General features: G+C 36.6%; 1 pseudogene; it reads right to left on the reverse strand.

Annotated features, from left to right (window-relative positions):
- LOC149536424 (glycine dehydrogenase (decarboxylating), mitochondrial pseudogene) overlaps positions 1-23655 on the reverse strand; it is a 43485-nt pseudogene extending 19830 nt beyond the window's left edge.
- Positions 23656-27737: the final 4082 nt, after the last annotated feature.

Here is a 27737-nt window from a genome sequence, read left to right on the forward strand (position 1 = left end):
GAAGCAATTGAAAAAAATATTGGTGCTAAGTGGAATAAGAGAGCGATGACAATTGATACCATTCAAGACCCTCTTGTTGATTTTACTGTCAGAGTTATTGCACACAAATTCTACCAATCTAGTAGACTTAATAGTGTGCCATGCATTTTAGTGGATGTAGGCTATAAATTGGTGAAAAAGGATCATACCTATGATTTTGTAGAACTACAACTGCAATAGATTAATGAGAATTTAGTAGCTATCAGGAGAACCAAGGGAGCCTAATGCAAATTTGGTGCTATTTTGATTTGTATATTATTTTATGTGTAGAATGAGTTTCCTTCTTTTGACAAAGTTGCATGGAGAACCAATAGGTCAATAATAGCTCAAGTTAATGAATACATAGAGTAGATGGGAGCTAATTTTGAGACATTAATGACTAGCTATTTTGAAGACTTCAAGAAGTCAATGAAGCAAAGGCTAATAATTCCAATTTCTTTAGTAGGGAAACATGTAAATGATGTATGTTTTCTTGTAGATATTGACTATACATATATTCAAGCTTCCATACCAAGAGTGAGATGGTTAAGACCTCTTGGCTATGAAATTAACATAGATAAAGCATCAACAACAATAACTACATTATTAGTAGAGGATATAGACAAGGATGCACCACATTTTGGAACCTACAACATGATGAGATCAAAAGTGGATGTGGAATTAAAGGTTACCTCCACTCTGAAAAAGAAGGATAAACTTGTTAAGAAGCTAAAGGCCAAATTTGGTGAGGACACTACAGAAGTAGAAGAAGAAGAAGGTGAAGAAGCCGAGGATGATGAGGAGGAACAAGGTCAGGGCCACTCACCTTAACCCAAGGAATGGGGGCGGATGCTAAAGAGAATGAAGGAGCTAGGTAGGAAGCACCAAAGCTAGAACCCAAGAAAAGAAAAGCTCAAAAATAGCTAGTAGCACAACCAAAGGGAAGAAGAAGGAAACAAAGGCAAGCCTAGCCAAGCCAACTACAAGGGAAAATACTAGGGCTACAACTCAGGTGTTTAAAGAGCAAGAGAAGAAGAAGGCAATAGAATAAGGAGGGCTTCTAGAGTAGAAGAAGAGAAAAAAGTATGTTGCATCTCTTGAATCAGATGAAGAAAGGATAGAGTTTGATGAAGAGAAATTCAGATTGGTAAGACATTCTACCACATCTAAATTCAAAAATAGTTGCAATAATATTAGAGATATTGTTGATTTAACTGGGTTGAAGACCATTGATTTTAATAAGTTTTCAAAAGAACAATAGAACATAGTGGAAGAGTCCATCTACACTATGATGGCTAAGTTCAAGACCACCCCACTTGAACTAGACAATTCAATGCCTAAGGAGCTAGCTCATTAGTTGAAAATAAATGGCATTACTATCTCAAAATGGAGAAATAAATAAGAGAGTCTACATTGGCTCATGTAATGCCAGACCTTAGAAAAGGTCAAATAACTAAGGCTAACAAGAAATGTGGGATCAAATTCACACTCAAATATAAAGCCTTTAGAATTCTACAAAATCAGATTGAAGATGTTGTGCAAAAGTCCACATAAATGTAGAAACTAATCTATGGATTGAAAATAGTAAAGGAAGGGTAGGAAGACCCCTTTGAAGGGAGAAATGATGAATAAGAAGAGGAAAATGAGAAAGATGAAGAGGTAGAAAAAGAAAAAGAAGAAGAAATAGTGGAGAAGACACATGGTGAAGAGGCAATAGCTGAAGAGCAGCAACCAAAATAGAGTGTCCAAGACACCCAACTACCACCACCAAGTCCTCCACATACAACACCTATACAGACTATAATTTTTAAGGATGTTCCTAACACTTTAGCTCAAAACATCAATCCACTCATTGTAGAGAATCTCAAAAAGATTCTTCACCAAACAACATTGCAATCACAGTTATGCACAAATCCTATTTTGGTGAGTGTGGATGAGTTGTAGAAGGCTATAGTAGAAATTAAAAAGGAGAAGGTGAACACACAAGAACCACATTCACAACCTCCCACAACTACAATAGATCAACCTAAAGAACAAGAGGCATAAGATATAATTTCTAAGGTTGATCATATAGTCACAACAACAACTACTGCTGAGGAGCTAGCAAAGGAACAAATAGGACAAGATGTTCCTACTACACAAAGCCAAGGTGCACCTCCTCAAATCATCATGATTGATTAGGATAGTAGAGAAGAGGAGAAGGAGGAGGAGAAAACCCTTAAGGAGCAGGAGGCAATATAGACATTGGTGAACTTTTCTACCTCGGGGACTCCTACTAAGAAGCCAAACATTGATGTAGTACCATTGCAGATTTTAGCACCAGGCTTGAGCTCCACCAAGGTTGCAAGGGTACTTCACTATGGAGACCCTACACTTGATGATGAAATAGTTATAGCTAGTTATGACTCCAAAAAAATGAATTTAGCATAGATAAATGAAGTGCAAGAGGAACTTGAGAGAAGGAAGAAATAAGAGATACTTAGAAATGAGTATAGACAAAAGCAAGCACTTGTGGAAATAAAAGACATATTTCTTGACTCATTCAGCTTGCAAGTACATGATGAAACCCAACCCATCATGGAGAAATTGTCCAACATAGTGGACTAGGTATAGAATGAAGACCTTGACACTAATGTTAAATTATTAGAATGATCATAAAAGAAGTTTTAGATGAAATTCAATGAAAAGATATCTAGTGAAATAGCACTTTCACAAGTTGAATTGGCTAAGAAGATTGAAAAGGAAAAAATAGTACTTGAGAATGTATTCTCATTATACTCCAAGTTGTGTGATTCATCATATTTCACACAAGAAACTAGCCAAAGGATACTAAGCTTGGAACAAAACCTCAAGATTTTTAGCACATAGTTACCCAAAGATCCAGCTTTGAGTGAGAAGCATTTTGCAACTATGCTTCACACATAGAAAGAGTTAGTTGTATTGATAGTAGAAGAGCCCAATATCAGGGCCAAATTGATATAAATTCAATCCTCCATTACCCCACATCTGGAAGTACTCCATAAGGAACATGCTTATGTAGAAAATGTTCTAAAGAAAGATCCTAATATTTCTACTTTAGAAGGCCTTGTACATCTTGTAGCTGAGATAGCCATCCAACACAAATCATTGGAAATTTACTTAGACAAATGGGCTGCTTCTCTAAAGATGATTATGGAGATAAATAAAACATTTTTGGCTAAATATTCTATTCATTTTTAGGACCCTTTGACATAAGTGTCAAAAAGGGGGAGATATAATGTTCTGGGGGAGATGTGAATAAGAATGGGAGATAATACATTCTTTGATGGAAGTAATGATGAATATCCAAAGGGGGAGATATTCAAATTCAAATTTTGAGGAAGTGGAAGTAATAAGGGAATAAAGCCAAATGGATGCAAAATTGCAAGAAGATTTGAAAAGGGGAGCAAAAACAAAGGCAGAGTCCAATCAAAGCAGAAATAGAGTACACAAAAACAAAGGCAAAAGAATGATAAGGCAGGCAAGGAAAAGAGTATCAGTTACAACAACATGAGACAAATTCAACACAAGAGTTTTGGTTACAAAAATGGCACATCAGCTTATGAGGAGTTACAATATTTTAAGGTATATAGAATTTTGAACAAGTTTTTGAAGTCTTGTAAATATGCCGAATAAAATATATAGTAAGCTCATAAAGATCAGATTCACAATGTTTAGTTAAGTGTTTTTGCGAGTCATGTCAAATGGGGAGATTGTTGGTCTCAGATTGGTTTTGATATTTGAGTGTTAACACACTTAACCAAATTCTCAAGATGATGCCAAGTATAATATAGAACCCAAGCTATAGTGTGTGTCAAGCTAGAGAATTAAATAGGTGCCAAGTGAACTTCAGGTGCTGAGTGATTTTCAAGTGCCGAGTGAAGTTCAAGTGCCGAGTGATAAGTGATGCCGAGTTACTATAGGTTCCAAGAAGAGTATAGATGCCAAGTGAGAAAAAAATACTATAGGGGCCAAGTGAGACAAAATTCCTATATGTGTCGAGCATCAGCAATTAGTAAGTGTTGAGTAACATAGAATCAGTATATGAATTTGTATCTTCACAAACTCAAATGTAAACCATTTTTGGAGCTAACATAGGATGAATCTTGGAGGATCTTGAAGATAAGATTGAATCTTTTGCTTTACCTATGTAATCAGCATGCAACCAATAAGAAAAATGGAGAAGGCATTCAACCAATAGGAAAAGTGCAAGAATTAAGCAAGAAATGAAGAGTGAATGTGGATTGTAGATTCATACCTAACCCTAAGTCTTTGAAATCTTTCAAAGGAGGATGAAACTCTGTTGTGTATACACGTGAGATAAGTGTATGGGTGAATTATAGTGAAGTATAAAAGGGTGAAAAGACTTAGTGAAGAACAAAGCAACATTGTAGAATCTAGTTGATCAATAATAGAGTATCAAAACTTGGAAGAGTGACATATTAGATCAAGCAAGGATCAGAGTAGTTAGAGTAGAACAAGGATCTGGAATCAACAATTGAGGATTCCAATTCATCAGGTCAATACATTCTTCTATGCTTTCTAGCCATTGTATTGTGAGAATGAAAATCCTATGATGATAGGTTGGTCTAGCAGCCATATTGGTTTAATAGCTATATTGTAGATCCTTAATAGGATTGTAAATCCTTTAGGAGGGTAGCATTCCAAGTGAATGTTTGTAAATCCTTTAACCAGGTCACTTTTAATAGGGTGTAAAATTCTTTAATAGGATAGGCCTTTCACAGGGAAAACCATTGCAAGTGGTCAAAATTTGTAACCTTGAACAAGTTAAATATTGTTGTAGTGATATTTTGTGGCTGTCATCCCCACCCCAGTTTTGGCTTCTCATTTTGGAGGGTTTCTAGGTTACCAAATCTTGTGTTATCTATTTTCATGCATGTCTTTACTTTTATGTTCATTAAATGAATTAGATGCATGTGAATGGTATCAGCTAAAAGATTTTAAAGAGGTTAAAGTTAGTTACTTCTAATTCACCCCCCCTCTCAAAAGTAAATCTTCCCACTTGTAAATTCCAACACCTTAAAAAATATTATCCATTCAACCAATGTAAACAAAAAACTTAACAAGATGCACATAGACAATTACACTAGATATGTTAACTAGGGAAATCCTTGATCAAAGGGAAAACCCCAGTGGGAATGATGCTCACAAGTTGATGTACTGATATAAATATTTCTTGTTAGAGGATGGACCATGTTAGGGTCTATTACAATATTTAGTACATATGAGTCCCTATTAGGAGAATTTGAATCCTCGTTAGAAGATTCTAACACTATTAGGAGTTGTACCAACCCTATTAGGAGTTGTAGAAGATAGAAGGATCCACTGTCCAAATAGCTTTTGAGGAAAGACCACTAAATTCACTGTCCAATTGATCTCTTAACTATTCTTTGTAAAATAATTGTGTGTACTATACTATAATTTATTTCCTCTATCCTTTCAACCAAACCAATCATTTTCAGACCTTGTAGACTAAGTCACCAACCTCGAATCCAAGTACATAACTTTGGATCACATAATAAAACCTCGACAATGAAGTTTCCTTCACTTCCACTTTGCATTGCTTAACTTTGCATTCAGCTCTTTGTGTTTCTTGTAATCACTTCCCTTCAATATACATGATAAAGGAAAAATTCCTTCCTTTATACTAAATCCATAAAATAATTCCCTGAGTGACTACTACACCTTTTCAATTAATTATTATAGGACCGCATTAACAAGTTACACTTAGTGATAACATTAATCTTTCACCTTACAATTTGAATAAATTTATGTACACATAACATTAGGATAGAAAATTTAACCATATCATCATCAACATGTCTTATTCACATCTTTAACTTTGGCTTCTCAAAATAACAACTTTTCTAAGAGATAACAAGTTTACCAAAACATGTCGAGTTGTAAACTCTATCTCAAAATAGTGTTCATCGAAACTTGCAGAACTTCTTCCAAACTTAATATCTTATGATTCTAAGGTTACCTACATATATTGGGCACTTAGTAGTATCTCCATTTAACCTTTCTATTGAAATTACTCAATGATTTGTCCATACTAACTTGGTCTTTCTAAAATTCTTCTAGTAGATACCACTGAAAACTACTATGTTGAAATCAATGAAAAAGACAATCATGAATATAACATATCATCATGATAACATATCTACAATACTCCCACATATAAATATCATCACCATTGATTCTTCCAACAATATCCCCCTTTAGCATTGATGGCAACGTAGATGAAAAACTTCTAGTTCCAAGAATACCAATTGCAAAAGATTGTTGATCTTTCTTTTCAAATCCCTTTCATCAATCATTATCCCATGACATACTTATCCCCCATTTATATACCTCAATGTGCTTTACATCAAACTTTTTTTCCATGTTTTCCAACCTATATTGGTTTTTCATGCAACTTTTCCCCCATTGACATCAATGTTAAAGGTTTCAGACACCATCAAAACTCTACAATAAATGATCCTTACTTAGCTCAAGTGTCCAATTATATTGTTAAAAAACAACATCCAATAAGAGTCCTAGATGACTCTATCCATCAAAGATACCCCCCCATACAAGAAGCATCAACATTGAATCCAGAAAAACTATACTGCTCTGTTACATTAGACTGATGCACTATTGCATTATCTACTCTAATGTAGGAAGGGGCATAATTCCTAGGATACCTTCCAAATACTCAAAGCCTCTTTGGGAAGAGGCTTAGTAAAAATATTTGCAATCTTCTCTTTAATGCTCACATACTCTAATCTAATTTCCTTATCTACAACTTTCTCTCTCAACATGTGATACTTGATAGAAATGTGCTTGGTCTTAGAATGCAACATTGAATTCTTAAACATATTTACTATGGTTGTGTTGTCATAATGTATGACAATAGCTTCACTAAATTCTATCCTTATATATTTTAGTATCTGCTTCATCCAAACGACTTGATTACAATTGTTTGTTGCTGCAACTAATTCTTCTTTTGTTGTACATTGTGAGGTACAATCTTGCTTCTTGCTTAGCCAAGAAACCAATCTACCTCCAAGAAAGAAGGCTCCACCACTAGTGCTCTCTCTATCATCCATATTTCCTACCCAATCAATATCAATATAAGCACAAAAAGTAAAGTTATTAGAGTTATCATACCACAATCCAAATTCTGGTGTTCCTTTTAGGTATCTATATATCCTTTAAACTATTGCATAATGTGCTTCTTTGGGATCATCTTGGAATCTTGCAAAAATTCCAACTATATTTGCTATAGTTGACCTTGTTTGAGTCATATATTGCAATCCTCCAATCATAGATCTGTACTTTTTCTACTCAATAGTAGGTGTATCATCCTTTTTAGATAACTTGTGTCTAGTTACCATAGCTATTCAAAAAGGTTTACATTTTTTCAAACCAAACCTTTTTAGTAAATCCTTCAAATACTTAGTCTAAGAAATAATGTTTCATTCTTTATCTTGTACAATTTGTAATCCTAGAAAATATTTCATTTCTCCTATCATAGTCATTTCAAATTCTTTCTTCATTTCTTCTACAAACTTGTCACTTTTATCATCATTTCCTCCAAATATGATATCATCAAAAAATATTAGCAAGATCATTAATCCATCATCAATTTCTTTCTAATATAGATTACTATCTATTATACCTTTTCTATATCCAAGCTTTGTCAAATGCTTGTCCAACCTTGCATACTAGGTTTTGGGTGCTTGCTTCAAGCCATACAATGGTTTCTTCAGTTTGCATACTATGTCCTTGTCATCTATCAAAGGAAAACCTTCAGTCTGCTCTATGTACACCTCTTCTTCAAGTTCCCCATTCAGAAATGTTGATTTGTAGACATTCATTTGATACACTTTGAATTTCTTATATGTTGCATATGCTAAGACTAACCTTACTACTTCAATTCTAGTCACATGATTATAGATCTCATCATAGTCTATTCCTTCTTGCTATGAGTAACCTTTACATACCAATATTTCCTTATTCCTTACAACTTTCCCTTGATCATTCATCTTGTTTTTGAATACCCATTTAGTTCCTATCACATTGTTGTCTGGTAATGTAGGGACTAATTCCCATGTCTCATTATTAACTATATGATCCAATTACACTTTTATAGCTTGTTTTCAATAGTCATCTTTACATTATAAATCCACATTCTTAGGTTTAACTGGCGATATCAAACATAGTTCTTCATTGAATTTTCTTCTTGTCATCACACCTTCACCTCTACTTCCAATGATCTCTTTGGGTGGATAATTATTTGTCATATTCTTACCCAAAGCATGAGTTATTATCTCAACTCTTGATTTTGTTGAAGGTTTTGAGCTTTACTCTTGCCTTGAATCTCCTTTATTCTACAAATCATTGTTAGTTTCAAGGAATACTTCATCATTCCTTGGTTTATTAACAACATCATCATTTGAATTGTAATAAACTACCCTTTCTTTTATCCTAAATTTTTCATCTTCATTAACCAATCTAGGCTTATTATCATAGTCATTCAAGAATCTTTCCATACTTTCTTTAAATTCATCAACTTGATAAAAAAGTAAACACTTTCTAGTTTTTGTTACTCTCTTGGGACATCTAGATGAAAAATGACCAAATTCTTTACATGTTTGACAAACAAAATTTTTCATACCTTCTAGCTCTCTTTTCATAAGTAGATCAATACCTTCCTCTATTGTTATGTATTCTTTGGATCTAGATCTATCTTTTCTTGAGCTTCTATTTTTTTGTATACAATAGAAGGATTCTACATCCGAAAACTCAATGTTTTGTTCTTTACACAAATTTGATAACTCACCAAGAATTTCTACCATTCGGGTGTCAAAATTTATTCTGTTAGATGTAGAACTATCTTTCCTAAATATGCTTTCCATGGATCTCCTAAAGTTGTTAAACTTTATCTTCAAGGAATTGACACTCTAATACCAATTGTTAAAAACAATATTTCACCAAGATAATTGAGAGGGGTGGGGGGTTGAATCAGTTATCCAATAATTAAAACATTTATCAACCTTAAAAAATCTTACCCATTCAACCAAAGTAAACAACAACAATAATAAGATGCACATATATAATTACACCAGATATGTTAATTAGGGAAACCCTTGATTAGAGGAAAAACCCTAGTGGAAATGATGTCCATAAGATGATGTACTAATATAAATATTCCCTATTAGAGGATGGACTCTGTTAGGAGTCTATTACAAAAATTAGTACATATGAGTCCATATTAGGAGACTTTGAATCCCTGTTAGGAGTTGTGCCAACCCTGTTAGGTGTTCTAGAAGATAGAAGAACCCATTGTCCAAACAATTTCTGGGACAAGACCAATGAACTCACTATCTAACTAATCTCTCAACTATTCCTTACAAAATAATTATGCATGTACTATAATGTAACTTCTTTTCTCCATCCTTTCAATTGGATCAATTACTATCAAACCTTCTAGACTAGTCATGAACCTCATATCCAATTATCCAACTTTAGATCACATAATAAAACCTCGGCAATAAAGTTTCCTTCACTTCTACTTTGCATTACTTAACTTCACATTCATCTCTTTGTGCTACTTGTAATCACTTCTCTTCTATATACATGGTAATGGAAAATTTCCTTCCTTTATACCAAATCCATAAAAAAATTCCTTGAGTTGGCTACTACACCTCCTCAATTAATCATTATAGGACAACATTAAGAATATGTTACACTTAGTGATAACATTAATATTTCTCCTTGCAACTTCGATAAAATTCCATACACATAACATTATGATGAGAAAAATTAACCACATCATCACCAACATGTCTTCTTTACATCTTTAAATTTAGCTTCTTAGAATAATAACTCTGCTAAGAGATATAACAAGATTACTAGAACATGTCTCTGTAAACTCTATCTCAGAATAGTCTTCACCAAAAATTGCATAACTTCTTCTAGACTTAATATCTTATGCTTTCAAGGTTACCTACATATACTAGAAACTTAGTAGTATCTCTATTTAACCTTTCTACTAAAAGTACTCAACAATCTGTCCATACTAACTTGATCTTTCTATTGTTCTTTTGTCAAATACCACATAAAACTACTATGTTGACATCAATGACAAATGCAATCATGAATGTAACATATCATCATGACAAAATGTCTACAATAGTCCCCCTTAGGAATATCATCAGAATTCATGCTTCCAAAAGAAAGTGTGTAAGTTTCTTTTGCTAGGCTAACTTTGACACAATGGAAGTAAAACTTGACTTTCTTGTTGTAATTTTAATTTCTTTACTTTACTATTAAATAACTTATTATTATGCATTTAAAAGAAGTATATCATTCTAATCTCATGCAATTAATTTTGAGTTAAGTTGTAGTAAAATATAATAAGGACCACAATGATCTATGGTTGTATTTGAGAAATTACTTAATTCTCTTCACCTACCCAATGATGGGTGCCAAAAACTAAGAATTATTTTAATCAGTCTCTTGCAAGAGGCCACAAAATGTAACTTGATGTGCTATAAAAAAATATTTAAATTAGAAGGGGACATTCCTTTAAAATTGAAACTAAATATAGATGCTAATACTAGACAAAATAAACAAACATTCATAGTTAACACAATATTTTTATTTTTATTTTTTACTGCAAAGTGAAATAGATTTAAATTGTCCATCATTTTGCCTCAAATATCTAAAATAAAATCTTTCATACATATTAAGTTTTCTTAGTTTAGAAATAACTTAAATCAATAACCAAATAATTGAAACACCATTTTCACTTTTCTCCCTAGCCAAATGTAAAAATTGAACAAATTAGTTTATTAAGAAACATATGAAGCAAACTAATCAATCACTTGATAAATCAAAATTTTATGAATAAACAATTAAGGTTGCATAAAAAACTACATATTTATATTGAAACCCAATGCAAACCTTTACACTATTTTACACTAGTAATTTATTGAGTAAATGTTAATCATGATTATAAAAAATACAAACAAATGATCACTTTTTTATCATACTCAATGTTGAGTTAAGAAATGTGTTGATAATAATTGATCAATTATAAGGATATAGTATTCAAGCCAGAATTGAGATCTAAATCAACAAAGAGTTGTATTAGTAATTAGGTCAAGTCACTGTTACTCTTTAACCATTGTAGCAGTGAATAAAATCTCTTAACAAAATTAGCCTAATAGCTATTTTGTAAAACCTCTAACAAAGTGGAATTTTTGGATTGAAGTATCTAAAGGCCTCTAACAATGCCACTCCAAACAGGGTGATTAAATCCTTTGACAAGGTCACACCTAAGAGTATGTTTTGTAACCTTTAATAGGATTTTCTCATAATAGTGCTCACTTCAAAAGAGTGAAAAATAGTAACTAGTTGCAATTGGTGGTTTTCCAAAATTGGATTTGCATGGTAAATCTTGGTGTCTCTTGTGTTCATGTTATTTTCTTTATGTGTATGCAACTAAGATATTTAAGGTTAATAATAATTAATATCTTAAGATCTACATGTTTAGTATTAACCAAGTAAAAGTTGATATTTTAGTACTTGCCAAGTGAGAATAAATTATTAGTATTAACTAAGTTATTTTGTGTTAATTGAGTTTCAATAGTATTTTAATTTTAGGAGTGTTTTGATTTTGATTTGTATTAACATCGAAGGGATCTATGATTTATCTTTATAGTAACTAATTAACTCCTCCCCTCTTTTTTACTACTCTTATATTTCCAACAATTGGTATCAGAGCTTTTGGTACTTGTAGAGAAGGTTTCAAGGACCTGAGCTAAAGATCAAGATGTCTTATAGAAGCGAAATTCTCAAATTGAACAAAGATAACTTCGAGGCATGGAAGGAACTTATGAAATTGTATTCGATAACTATCAGTGACTCAAGCCTAAAATATTTGAACAACCAGTATAAGGCACCTTCTAGAACTTTTTTTGTGGAAGAAATAGCTAAAAAGAAGAATCATAACATAATGATGATTGACATTTCTTCTACTCTTAATTGTGCTAAATTTGATGAAGTCAAAAATTGTGGAACTTCTCATGAAATGTGGGTCAAGCGGAAGGATATATATGGAGGAGATGAAAATATGAGGAGAGCCAAGGTAGAAAGTCTTAGAGGTCATTTTGATTAGACGAAGAAGAGAGATGATGAAAACATACCAAACTACCATGAAAGAATCAAAGCAAGTGTTAGTGCAATCACAACCTCTAGAGGAAAAATTGATGATGTAATAGTGGTCAGCAAGGTACTCAAAACTCTTCTTCCTATCTATTGAATTAAAGTTTCATCTATTCAATAAATGAGATGTCATCCCAAGAATGATATAACTTTGGATGCACTAGTGAGAAGGTTGACAACCTTTGAGTAAGATAACTATGACAACTATATTCCTAATTCCACAAGAATTGCATCTACATTTCAAGCCAATATTTGACTCAAAAAGAAAGATGGAATATATAAAGGCAAACAATTTGAAATCGAACATAGTAGTTTTGATAGTGATCTTGAAGTCATTGAAGCCCTTCTTACAAAAAATACCCTTAAGGAAAAGGAAAATAAATAGGTAAAATTCCTCTAATCTATTTTTCTTGTGAAGAAGTTGGTCACATTACTACAAGGTGTCCAAAAAAAGAAGGAAAAAAAGAAGAAAAGAACATCAAGTAATAACACAAGAAGGATTTCAAAAACTACAAGGACTACAAGAATAAATGCAAGAATTCATGTTACATGGCTCGAGATTTAGATAGTAGTGATAATGATGAAATGATTTATATTACTATTAAAGATGGTGAAGATAATAAGATGATAAAATGACACTTATTTATCATGTTAGTAGAAAAGATACATGGGTTGTTGATAATGGTTGGTCTCACCATATGACTAGTGATAAAAAAAAAAGTTTGAACCCATGGAACACTATGATGGTGGGAATGTCAGATTTAGAAATAACGAACCATGTTGTAAAAAAGGAAAAGGTTGTATTGCACTAAACATTGAACTTAGATGTGACAAATCCTATTGGGATGAAGGACTAAAGGATAATCTACTAAATGTGGCTTAGTTGAATAACATTGCATTCAAGGTAGAATTCATGAATGGGAAGGCCAAGCTATTGAAAGGAAAATGAAATCTAATTGTATCTAGCAATTAAAAAAAAGGTAATCTATTCTACTTAGATCTAAGTGAAAGTTCCTGTTTCTGTTGTCACTTAGGTTTGCACCCTTGTCCAAGGCCTATGCGCGAGGATAACCTAGTGAAACATGGAAACAAACTCCAAGCTATGGGACTTGAACTGCGAGGTTGAGTCTCCAAAGAAGGCCGGCTTCCTCTTACTATTAGGGTGCACCTATCTATTCTTGGAGAGGAAAAGGGAGAAGAAGAGCATGAAAGCAAATCTACCTAGTCTAATCTAAGGAGGTGATGCACCAAAATAAAGTGTTCAGACTTATTTCTGCCCATATATGCACTATTGAACCAAGATAACATTCAAAAGACATACACACCCAGACTTATATCAATCAGTAACCACATACAGATCAGGAAACCAAACTGAATAACACAAGGAAAGGATTTCACTTATATATTATCCAGTAGGCAAAAAATAGATACAGTATGCCAGTCACAGATCTGGACAATACACCAATGAGAGGCAAGATGAATGCACATACACATTAATGGCTGAAGGAGATGATACAGAATGTTATACAGCTCAGAGACAAAGGGAATTTTACACTATAGACCTATGAGTAGTAGCAGAGAAATCAGGAAAGGAGTCGACCCTAGAAAAAGATCACAAAATTGTCTTTATAGTTCAGGCATAACTGAGGATTTTTGCATTACATTTACTTCTCACCTACTGGCATTAACTTCTCACCCTGGGAATCCAATCAAAGATCTAATTTGAAAAATGGTTTGCGTACCAAAAAATCTAATATTTCTCTAAGAAAGAGCCTGAAGAAGACAGAAATGATGCCCCAACATTCCTGACATAGTAAATAGATCGACTGGATGGATGGAGTGTCTTTCTACACCTGGTATTCATTCTGAGTTGGTGGCAATTAATCACATGATCAGATTCGCGACAAAACTTTGATCTCTTATCATTCCTAGTCTCATGAATCTGTCGAAGTTAAATAGTCAACCAAGCTATACAAGCCAGCTAGGCCATGCAGGCCAATGATACTCTTTTTTTTTTTTTTTGCCACCCTAGAAGTCCTCCGGTGGTTGACCACCTTTATTGAACTAACGGCGCCACCCTTCAAATATTAATACTAACTGTGATGGTTACACTAACTGCCAGTTTTTGACCATCAATCTCGACCAGGCCAGTGAGACACGTGTCATCAGGGTGCTATGTCACCAACATATACATCATGTAGCTTCTTCATAGTGATACAGTGTCGTTCGTTGATCTCTGCAGATCTGACGATCATGAAGACTCGTCATGTGTCATACTTGCTTCTTACCCTGGGCCCCTCATACCTGGTGCCACCTCAGCAACTGCACCATGCTCAAATGACACCTGGCCATCTTTAGCGTACATTCTTTGGCAAGACCTAGTCCCACGAGGACACGTGTCCACCAGGTGCCAACTCGCTATTGTAAATCCCGTGCAACTTCTCCATAGCGCAATGGCGCTTGCCGTCGATCTAACTTGATTTGATGGCCATGAATGATTTGCCCCTCTTTACTACATTGGCTGCATGAAAATATGGTCCCATCGAGACATGTGCCACTCGAGCACTATGTTGCCAATGTTATCTCCCGAGCAGTTTCTCATAGCGCGATGGCGCCTGCCCTTGATCTTTGTAGATCTGACAGTGGAGGACTTAACCCTTGACTGTGATGGCCGCGTTGAAGATCTGATCCCACGACACATCTTTTTTTTGACTTGGTATAGGTGGCAGTTCCTCATTGGTCTAATGAAGCACCACCTTGGCAGACTCAAGACTTGACCCCACGAAGCGGCCACATGTCGACTAAGTGCCATGTCGCTATGAGAAAATCAAGGTCAAATTCCCATAGGCCATAGCGCCCAACTGATGACATGTCCTCTCTATTGCACGTGGCTCCCTTTGATTCACCACCATGGCACCGAACTCTGCCAATTGGGGAGATGAGGTATGAAATGGGACCCAACCACTTGCCTGAAGCTCTCACTGTTGATCTCTTCCGTTGCCGCCAACCTTGTCGCTGACACTAGGACTCACCGTAGAAATAACCTCTGGCCGACCGGGTGCTATGTCACTATCAGAAAACTTGTGATTTTTTCGATGGCAACATGGCACCTTGCTGCCTTTTGGACTTTTTGGCCCACCGTAAAACTAACCGCCTGCTGCAAAACTTCTCCGACGACGTGACCTACCCGTCGTTTGGACTTTCAAGCCCACCATAAAACTAACCGCCTGTCGCAAAACTTTTTTGACGATGTGACCTGCCCACCGTTTGGACTTTCCATCGAGCGCTATGTCGCTATGAAGATTTCCTAGCTAATACGCGATAGCGACATAGTGCCTACGGTGATGTAGAACTTTTCTGACCCGCCCTTCATTGTAACCTATTCGCTAAATGTGGACCCACCATGGCAATATGTCATCAGGGTACCATCTTGCTATCGTAAATATCGTGCATCTTTTCCATAGCGCGATGGTGCCATCTATTGATCTCCTTTGATCTAACGGCAGAGAGCTTACAGGTTGCAAAAAATATGTTATAAGGTTTGGAACTTGGTATTTTTCAATATTTCCATGGGCATTAAAATATTACTAATTGGGGAGGTGCCATTGGGCGGGGTAACATTTGAATTTTGAAATTTGGCAAGGCAAACAAAATGTGGTAACATTCTAGTGACTCACAGGGGATGCAAGCTTGCTATGCATCAGACCAGTGCCTGTGAAAAAATCCATTGGGCTATGGAGTCAAAAAATGGATCTGGAAGGTACGAATCTAAGAATCAGATAAGGGCCATAGTGGGTCAAACTTGGAATGTCTTCCTAGTTTTGCTCTATCAGAATCCCACTTTAGAACTAAATCTCCTTCTCTGAAGGTCCTAACCCTAGCCTTCTTGTCAAAACTCCTCTTTGTCTACTACTGATGTATCTCTAGGGTTTGCATAGCCTTATTTCTCTTTTCTTCTAGTTCAATTAGCTCTGCCATTCTTACTAACATGGCATTATCTTCAATCAATTCCAGCTAATGAGCCAACTCCAAGGATGGGAATTCTAATGAAATTGGGAGTCTGGCCTCCCTACCATATACCAGCACAAAAGGTGAATTCCCAATAGATCTCTTGGGTGTTATCCTATCAGCCCACAAAGCAGTTCTTAATTTCTTATGCCATACCCTTTGATTGTCTTCTATTGTCCTCTTCATGATTTTGATCAGATTCTTGTTGGAAGACTCAGCCAAACCATTACCCTAGGGATAGTAATTTGATGATGTGCTCAGGTAGATATTGTGATTCATTTCCCATGCACAAATCTGGGTTCCAACAAAAGACTTGGCATTGTCCGAAATGATACTCAAAGAAACACCAAATCTAGATACAATTCCATCAAGGAATTCAACAACTAATGGTTCTGTGGCATCCTTCAAGGCAACTACCTCTGTCCATCTAGTGAAATAATCCGTAGCAACCAAAATCCATTTATGACCTGCACTAGATGGAGGATTAATGGGGCCTATAAAATCCAACCCCCACTAGGTAAAGGGTTGATCCACCTAAATAGGATAAAGGGGGAGAGCTGCAAGCCTTTGTTTGCCTGAAAAGAAAGCACATTTATCACATTTTCTAACATATCTATAAAAATCATGGAACAGAGATGGCCAATAATAACCAGCCCTCATGATCTTCATGCAGTTGTTCTTGTAGAGAAATGGCCACCATCAGGGCCATCATGAAGTTCCTTAATCATCCTCTTAGCCTGATCCTCCTTAATGCATCTCAATAGGATCCCATTAAAATCACTCCTGAATAGGATACTATCAATTACAACATAGGGAATGGACTAGAGTCTATATTGTCTCCTTTTGGTTTTGTCCAATCCCTGAGGGTATCCATCCCCTGATAAGAAGCTCTTGATATCATTTATCCAGCTCCTTAGACCATTAGCACTTCCTTCCCCCTGCTGCTCTATTATTACCATAGCAGCCTCTTCATCTGAATCCTGGCCTGATAACATTTCTTTGCACAATCCTCTCCCTCTTACCAGCTTGGTAATCTAAATATCAACATCATACTCCATTACCTTAGTGATTCATCTAGCTCTCTTTTCACTAATATCCTTGCTTAACAGGAAGTCTTTTACACTGGCATGAGGCACCAACAAATGGATCCTATTGTGGGATAAGAGGTGCTCGAGTTTCTTCAAGGCTCTGATGACTGTAAGGGCTTGCTTCTCTACAAAGCTATACTTATCCTCATATTCCTTGAGCCCTTCACTAAAGAAGGCTATGGGATACTCCTCATCCCTGTCATTTGTTTGAGTCAAGACAGCAGAGATACTTGACTCACCACCTAGAGTGTAGAGGATGAAATCTTTCTCAAAATTTGGGTTCATGAGAGTAGGGGCCGAGGCTATGGCTACCTTGATCTCTTCAAAACTCTCCTTTCCTTCCTTGGTCCATGAGAAGACCATACCTTTCTTAAGCATAGTTGTAAGAGGTTTCACCATGGTAGCAAGGTTAGGAATAAGCCTTCTTACAAAATTTATCCTACCAAGGAAACTTTGCAGCCCCTTCTTGTGTTTAGGAAGAGTAAGGGAAAGTATTGCCTTTGTCCTTTCTGGATCAATGGTCAACCCATCCTTAGATACAATGTGTCCCAATAATTTTCCTTGGCTTGTAGCAAAGACACACTTGGTTGGGTTAAGGGAAACCCCAAACTCTCTACATCTTAGAAATACCTACCTTAGATGATTAAAATGATCTTCTACATTTTTTGAATATATAGTTATATCATCAAGGTATACCAAGACAAACTTGTCAATTAATTTTTTGAAGGCCATCTCCATTGCCTTCTGAAATGTGGCACATGCATTTGTTAGTCCAAATGGCATCTTGCAATAAGCATAGGTGCCCCACTTAGTAGTAAATGCAGTCTTATATATGTTAGATTCTTTAACCAACACTTGATTATAACCAGAGAATCCATCAAGGAAAGAGAATCTCCTTGAACCACTGACCTTGGACAAAATTTTCTCCATGGAAGGGAGAGGATGGTGATCTTTAAGAGAAGCTTGGTTGAGGTCTCTAAAGTCCACACACAGTCTGATTTCTCCATTTTTCTTCCTTACAGGGACAAGGTTAGCTACCCATGATGAGTGTTTGATAGGAAATATTATATTAGCTTCTATCAACTTGGATAGCTCTTTTCTCATTAGGGGCTCAATCTTAGGATTCACTGGCCTCTATTTTTTCCTTATTGGTTTGGCCTTATCAATTAAATCTATGGTATGCTAAAACAAACTAATGTCAAACCCTTTTAAGTCATCATATGTCCAAGAAAATACATCATTAAATTCTTGACATAAATGAATGAAGTTTTCTTGCTCAGTTTCAGAACATATCTTCCCCATATTTAGAGATTTTCCATCAGCAATTGTAACTGGGGCATAATCATCCTTTTCTGCAGCTAGATTCATTCCTTTGCCTCTTGTTTGATCATCAGGACTAAAGACACTCTCCAAGGTAATGAGACCCCTAGGCAACTTGTTAGAACTGAGATGAATGATCTGATCACCATACTAATCTTGCAGTCTTGACTAGTTTCTATCTGAGAATTCTACCTCATTCTGCAAGAAACTCACAATTTGCTCATTAGAATCAAACACCTACCAATGAGTGTTGTTATCAGGGATGGTAGGCCTCACTACCACCCTTATTTGTTTCTTCTTCTCTTCCTCAAGATTCCTTGGTACATCATAAGATTCACCCACTGTTGCAAGTCTATCAGCATGTTTATTTTCTTTCCTAGGAATGCTCTGAATATTAAATGCATTAAAACCCTCAAGAAAATCCCAGACTCTGTGTTTGTAAGACTTGAGCAGGCCATTTGTGGTGACATTCTAATTTCTCACTGGATTAACTACCAACTCACTATCCCCATATACTCTCATGGTTTGAATTCCTCTCTTTTGGGAAAGTAGGAGACCTTGAATCAAGGATTCATACTCGGCCACATTATTGGTGCAACTAAATTGGAGTCTAAAGGAGAAGTAGTATCTTATTTTTGTAGGAGAGATCAGCATCACACTAGCCCCTGCTCCATTTCTATTCCTTGAGCCATCAAGGTACATACTCCATGTTCCATTTATATCATCATTAGTCCCAACAAGATCAGGAACTTGAGCATCTTTCCCTATTATGCAATATGTACTAAGACCTGTCTCAAGAGTTTCTGACATAGGCTTAAACTGATATGCATTTTCCCACTCATCCAAGAAGAAATCAGGAATCTCTACTATGGAAGTGACAGGCTCATTTACTAGGTCATTTTCATCCATCTCTAGAATAAGGCAATTCATGTCGATGGGATTGGGGGTGTAAGATTCAATGTGATGAAGGGCTTGAGGTTTTGCTCTGATTGAGGCATTGGCTCCATATCTAGTCTTAAATGACATATATGACCAATCAGTAGATATGAATCCACCAATTTGAGCAGTGAAGTCTCTTGAAAGACAGATGGCAAAATAAGGCTTGACTTCAACAACAGATATGTCTTGAACCACAGTGCAACCAGGGTATGCATGTAGGGCCATTTCCACATTCCTAAGGATACCTACAAATTTGATATTACTACCATCTAATTGTAACACATCCCTAACAATGGCTCATATTTCATTCCTAAAGCATCATCAACACACCTTGGCATTATTGAGCTACTAGCCCCTGAATCTATCATGCAATTGTGGACTAATTTGCCCCCTATAATAAGAGAAACATAGAATGGAGGAGGTCTAACCTTTTTTATTTGTCTCCACATCTCCTACTGGTTGTACTAGACTTGTGGCACTCTCTATGGTAGATGGTTGATCCTTGGGTTCAATCTTCTCTAACTCTTGCTGCAACATCCTCTTCTGCATTGGTATGGTAGCAACAGCATCCCACATAGAAATATTCACATTGGTCTTCTTCATTTGCTCTACCACACTGAAAGGTGTATTAGGAAATTTGGTAGAGGCTTTGGGAGCTGCACTTATGAGAGGTTGAGATGGAGCAACATAAGGATCACTTGCATCTTTCTTTCTAGAATCTTGCTTTTGCTGTTGTGAAGTACTTTTTTGTTCATTTTCTGCATGTGCATGAGGTGTAGCACTTGAAGTTGAGGCCTGCTTAGGAGAAGGAGGGGCAGCATGTTCCATAGCTCTCTTCTTACTTCCTGTGTTATGAGCAACAGAATCCTAGTTTACATTACAATGCTCCCCAATCTGATGATTCATGAAAGAGCAATCATCACATCCTTGAATATATGAGGCCTCCTTGGGATGATCTTCCTTGTATGGTTTCTTTGCTACAGGTTCTTGGTCAGTCAGGGCCAAATAAGATTCTGCCTTCTAGCACATGCAATAGGTATAAGAATAGTTGCAAGAAGGACATAAATCTTGATCTTGGGCCAAGTTATTTTGAGGGACTATAGCTCTGTTCTGATTTGAGCTTGAAGCAGAGGCATGACAATTTTTCCTACCCTGATCAAAAGAGCTATTCCACTAATTAGGAGGCCTACCACCATTTGGAGCTTGATAGTGAAATTGGGGAGGCTTGCCACCTTGAGCTTTCTACCTTTCTAAGGCCACCTCCTTGTTACTCATTTTTTGTATCATAGAGAAACTATCCTCTAATTTCTTCCCTTGGTCCTTCAACTCTCTCCCCTGCTCTTCCAATTTTTTATCTAGGGTCTTCTCTCTTTTATCTGTATTCAACACTAGACCTTGGAGCATTTCTTTGAGTTCATCTATCCCATTTAAGGATGTAGAAGCTTGGGGAATTGGAGTAAGGGCTTGTGATGTAGAAGTTGTAGGAAGAGGGGCTATTGCTGGTTGGTGGTTGGGAACATCAGGAAAGAAAGGCATAGGGGGCCTTGGAGCCAACTTTCCTCCTTGTATCAGGATCTTCTCAACTTTTATGGCTATCTCATAAGCATTAGGCAAGGTATCTCCTCCCATAGTTTGGATTGTAGTGGCAATATCATTGTTAAAAGCTCTAAGGTAATGCAAGAAGGCATTACTAGGGGTAGGTTTCACTGTAGTGGGTATTCCATCCCATGTCTTTTGAAGTCTATAATTAAAATCAGTCATACATTCATGGGGGGCTCTTTTTATTGTAGTCAGCTGCTCTAAAAGTGACAAATGGTCACTCTTATCCTCAAAATGTTTGCATAATCCTGATCCTAGTCCATCCCAATCAGTTATAGAACCATGAGCTAAGCCTCTATACCACTGTAATTCTTTTCCTTTTAAAGATGAGGCTAGAAGTCTGACAACAACATCATCCTCTGTGATACCATGAATATTACAGACATTTGCTACTTCTTAGATATTCTCTAAAGGGGAGATGGAATTTTCACCAGTGAAATCAGGTATACTTTTTAGTGCAGATACTGGCATATCATGTCTTTGGGCTAAAAATAGAGGACTTCACCATTAAACGTGGCAACAGCATGAACTCTTGGCTGTGCCATGTAAACAAGTGTTCAATTGATGAGTGTTGATGGCAATCTGGGCTAAGTTTGAGCTACAAGAGGAGTAGAGATAGATCTTACAGGTATATTAACTGTTATTACACCCCTAACTAGTGATAATGAAGTTCTAGTCCTCCTTCTTCTAGGGTTTGAAAGAGAAAGCTCTTGATATTGAAATTTACCTCTAGAAGATGCCCTTGTTTCAGCTCTGGGCATGAATTGTTGCAACTTTGGCCTGGAACCAGATTTGTTGATGTTCAGAGTCACCAAGTACTTTAAAGGATCAGCCTCTTAAAGGATTGAATACTGAAGCCAACACTACCTCTTTAGCATTAATCTCTGAAACTTTTTCTTCTTGACACCTGTAGACTTTAAATTTTTTTTGAAAAAGAGTCCCACCGGGCATGCCAAAAACTATTGTCACTTAGGTTTGCACCCTTGTCCAAGGCCTATGCGCGAGGAAAACCTAGTGAAACATGGAAACAACCTCCAAGCTGTGGGACTTGAACTGCGAGTTTGAGTCTCCAGAGAAGGCCGACTTCCTCTTACTATCAGGGCACACCTATCTATTCTTGGAGAGGAAAAGGGAGAAGAAGAGCATGAAAGCAAATCTACCTAGTCTAATCTAAGGAGGTGATGCACCAAAATAGAGTGTTCAAACTTATTTCTGCCCATATATGCACTACTGAACCAAGATAACATTCAAAAGACACACACACCCAGACTTATATCAATTAGTAACCACATACAGATCAGGGAACCAAACTGAATAACACAAGGAAAGGATTTCACTTATATATTATCTAGTAGGCCAAAAATAGATACAATATGCCATTCATAGATCTGAACAATACACCAATGAGAAGCAAGACGAATGCACATACACATTGATGGCTGAAGGAGATGATACAAAATGTTATACAACTTAGAGACAAAGGGAATTTTACACTGCAGACCTGCGAGTAGTAGAAGAGAAATCAAGAAAGGAGTCGACCCTAGAAAATAATCACAAAATTGCCTTTATAGTTCAGGCATAACTGAGGATTTTTGCATTACATTTACTTCTCATCTACTGGCATTAACTTCTCACCCTGGGAATCCAATCAAAGATCTGATTTTAAAAATGGTTTGCATACCAAAAAATCTAATATTTCTCTAAGAAAGAGCCTGGAGAAGATAGAAACGGTGCCCCAACATTCCTGACATAGTAAATAGATCAACTGGATGGATGGAGTTTCTTTCTGCACCTGGTATTCATTCTGAGTTGGTGGCAATTAATCACACGATCAGATTTGCGGCAAAACTTTGATCTCTTATCATTCCTAGTCTCATTAATCTGTCGAAGTTAAACAGTCAACCAGGCTATACAAGCCAACTAGGCCATGTGGGCCAATGATACTCTTTTTTTTTTTTGCCACCCTGGAAGTCCTCCGGCGGTTGACCACCTTTATTGAACTAATGGCCCCACCCTTCAAATATTAATACTAACTGTGACGGTTACACTAACTGCCAGTCACCGACCGTTAATCTCGACCAGGCCAGTGAGACACATGTCACTAGGGCGCTATGTCGCCAACATATACATCGTGCAACTTATTCACAGTGATACAGCGCCGTTCATTGATCTCTGTAGATCTGATGATCATGAAGACTCGTCATGTGTCGTACTTGCTTCTTACCCTAGGCCCCTCATACCTAGCGTCACCTCAGCAACCACATCATGCTTGAACGACACCTAACCATCTTTAACATACATTCTTTGGCGAGACCTGGTCCCACGAGGACACGTGTCCACCAGGCACCAACTCGCTATTGTAAATCCTGTGCAACTTCTCCATAGCGTGATGGCGCATGCCATCGATCTGACTTGATCTAACGGCCATGAACGATCTATCCTTATTTACTGCGCTAGCTTCATGAAAATATTGTCCTACTAGGACACGTGGTGCTCGAGCGCTATGTCACCAATGTTATCTCTCGAGTAGTTTCTCATAGCACGATGGTGCCTGCCCTTGATCTCTGCAGATTTGACGGTGGCAGACTTAACCATTGACTGCGCTGGCCATGTTGAAGATCTGGTCCCATGACACATCTATGTTCTGACTTGGCATAGGTGGTCATTCCTCATTGGTCCAATGAAGCACCACCCTGGAAGACTCAAGACTTGACCCCACGAAGCGACCACGTGTCGACTAGGCGCCATGTCGCTATGAGAAAATTGAGGTCAAATTCCCATAGGGCCAGAGCGCCCAACTAATGACATGTCCTCTCTCTTGCACATGGCTCCCTCTGATTCCATCATGGCATCGAACTCTGCCAACTGGGCAGATGAGGTATGAAATGGGACCCAACCACTTGCTTGAAGCTCTCGTCGTTGATCTCTTCCGTTGCTGCCAACCTTGCCACTGACACTAGGAATCACCATAGAAATAACCTTCGATTGACCAGGTGCTATGTCGCTATTAGAAAACTCATTAGTTTTTTGATGGTGACATGGCGCCTTGTCACCTTTTGGACTTTTCGACCCACCGTAAAACTAATTGCCCACCGTAAAACTTTTTCGACGATGCGACCTGCCCACCGTTTGGACTTTTCGGCCCACCGTAAAACTAACCACCCATCGCAGAACTTTTTTGACGATGTGACCTTCCCACCATTTGGACTTTCCATCAGGCGCTATGTCGCTTTGAAGATTTCCTAGCCAACACACGCGATAGCGACATAGCGCCTACGGTGTCGCAAAACTTTTCTGATCTGCCCTTCATGCTAACCTGTTCACTGAATGTGGACCCACCATGGTAACGTGTCATTAGGGCACCATCTTGCTATCATAAATATCGTGCATCTTTTCCATAGCGTGATGGTGCCATAGCAGAACTTTTCCATAGTGTGATCGTGCATCTTTTCCATAGCATAACTTTTTTGACGATGCGACCTTCCCGCCATTTGGACTTTCCATCAGGCGCTATGTCGCTTTGAAGATTTCCCAGTTAACACGCGATAGCGACATAGCGCCTACGATGTCACAAAAATTTTTTGATCCGCCCTTCATTGTAACCTGTTCGCTGAATGTGGACCCACCATGGTAACGTGTCATTAGGGCGCCATCTCGCTATCGTAAATATCGTGCATCTTTTCCATAGCGTGATGGTGCCATCCGTTGATCTCCTTTGATCTAATGACAGAGAGCTTACAGGTTGCAAAAAATATGTTATAAGGTTTGGAACTTGGTATTTTTCAATATTTCCATGGGCATTAAAATATTACTAATTGGGGAGGTGACCGTTGGGCGGGGTAACATTTGAATTTTGAAATTTGGCGGGGAAAACAAAATGTGGTAATAGTTTCATAGATCAAGTAGAAGAAAGTTGGTTATGGCATTGTTGGTTAACAATTTTTTGCTCTTGCTAACTTGGCTTTACTTTGACTGTAGATGCCCAAAATGTGAGGAAACAAAAGTATGTTACCAATAAATGGGTCAGTGTATGTGTTAAATCATTTCCCTCTGAATTGTAAGGTACGGGTCCCTATATGCAATATATGCAATGAATTATGTTTCTAATAGATCATTGGGATATGGGGTATGCTCCTAAACTGAGAGCAGGAAAGGATAAACTAGGATGTTCATAAGTACAAACACTCTAGACATAAATAGATTTGTGCAACTTATAACACCCAATAGAATGGATATCACAAGCTACTTTGAAGTTCTTCTAACATCTACTCCTACTTCTAAGTGCATATTTACCATCTAAATGAAAAAGAGGAATGAAGAGATAAGAAAATGAGGGTAAATGGAATTTATTTCACCATTATCCTTGAATGAAATGGAATCCAACCAATAAATACTAGATTCATATACATTTATCTTTCATTTCCCGATGAAACTATCTAACGTGATATAAAATGAATAAGAGAGGAAGAAAAATCATAGATGAGGAAAGTAAATGGAATCACTTTCTCTACAAACATTAAAATGAAATGGAATCCACCTAATTATCATAGGTTCACATACAATTGCCCTTCAAATCGTTATATAGAACTAAGCTAAGAATGGGCAATGAAACATAACCAGTAAAGAAAAAGTAAATGGAATTACAAACTCATTCACCATCAAGTTTGGCGACCTTTGAATTATCAAATGAGGTTACATTTATAGCTAGTTGTTATCCTTTCTAATTTTGGCAGAGCAATAGTCATAAATAGAAAATAAAACAAGGACAAAATATTATATTATTCAATAATATGGCCAAGTGACATCTTGTCAATCAATGATTTTGAATTAGAGATATTCTTGAAAACACTTGATGACTTTTTAGCTTGTTGCAATCTTCAAAAAAACCTATGATAACATTGTTTTCCTCATCTTCTATTGTTGCATGCCAAATACATATATTTCATATTACAACAGTCACTATGTTTTCAAATTTTGGCCCTCAATATCAAATTAATGATCATGATTGAAATTTTCCTTTATATTTTCTACCATGGGTCCATTGAGTACACATGTCTTCTTGTTGCTTTGTCACTAAGACTAATTTCTATGCATCTCTCCATAGTGACATAGGGAGAAGTGTTGATCTTTTAAGATCTCAGGATGCTTGCAAAACTAACCCACCTCTGTCACTGTTAGAGAATCTATCTAATTATAGTATACCAATCTATAATCAATTTACCTTTTGTGGCTCACAAACTAAGTTTACCCCCACAGTTCCACATGTTGAATCATCGCTATGTTGCATAGAATAATGATTGAGCAACTTCACATAGTGAGATAGTGACAATCTCTTTCAGATATGATGGTGATAACAAAATGATGTTAGGTCTCTTTATTTCATGGTGTGGGTCCCTCTTTCTAGCTATGTACACCATGGCCTCCATGTGGCAGAGAGGTGGCATTACTTTATTACTTAGAAATTATGATGTTGAACCTCTTTACTCCATGGCACCTCATGACTAGATTCTGACTGTGCTTCATAAAAACTAATGACCCATTGGACACGTGCCTTCATGTTGCTATGTCACATAAAATAATGATTGAGCATCTTTATATAACAACCTAATGATCTCCACAAATCTTCTTTGATCTAACAACTAAAGGCATCTAACTTGCATTTAATATTTGAATAGGACCCAATATGATAAGTAATCATCTGACTTTCAACTAGCCAATAACATGCCCTCTTTCATTCAATTGAATTTTCAACTTAGCTATGTGGATAATTAGATGCATTAGATTCATTAAATTGAGTCCAACTTCCATATTTTCCACCTTTGGCTTGGTTCTTTCACTATTTCTACATTTTTTTTGTATTGTATCCAACTGATTTCACTTCTATCTTATTTTTACAATTCGTATATCAATCCTTAGTCTTAGTCTTTGATGTGTCTCTACTATATTTTCTCCATATATGAGTATGATCTCCTCCATTCAATCTGAATAGATCTTAGAGTTAGAGTTTTTATGAATATGACTATTTCTCCTTCTCATCTAAGATATGCAAAAACTTTCCCTCCCAAATCATAGATGCCTAGTTTGATTGAATCCATTACATTTTTCTTTTATTCCCACCTAGACAACTCAGAGGGAAAGATGACAGAAGAAACCCCAATGGAAACCTAGACAAAATACATATATGACATCTCCTGTGCTTTGATTCAAACCCTAGAATCTTGAAATATATAAGGGATTGATATCAAGGAAACAAGAATAAAAGAATGTGTCATATGAATTTTGATAACTTGATCAAAATAAGAAAGAATAAAAGAGTGAGAGGTATTCCTAGTTTGAGGAAACCTAATATGGGCATGTGCAGGAATTGTCAAATTGCAAAGATGAGAAAGATAGGTTTCAAAAGAAAAAACTATTTTTTTGAAGAAGTCTTGGAGCCGGTTCATACTGACCTTTGTTGACCTATTGGCATAGAAAGCTACAATGGGGATAAGTATTTCATTTTATTTGTTG

This window comes from Cupressus sempervirens, chromosome 10 (genome assembly GCF_028749045.1).
Source record: "Cupressus sempervirens isolate cs-2001-9-10 chromosome 10, ASM2874904v1, whole genome shotgun sequence".
Classification (NCBI taxonomy): domain Eukaryota; kingdom Viridiplantae; phylum Streptophyta; class Pinopsida; order Cupressales; family Cupressaceae; genus Cupressus; species Cupressus sempervirens.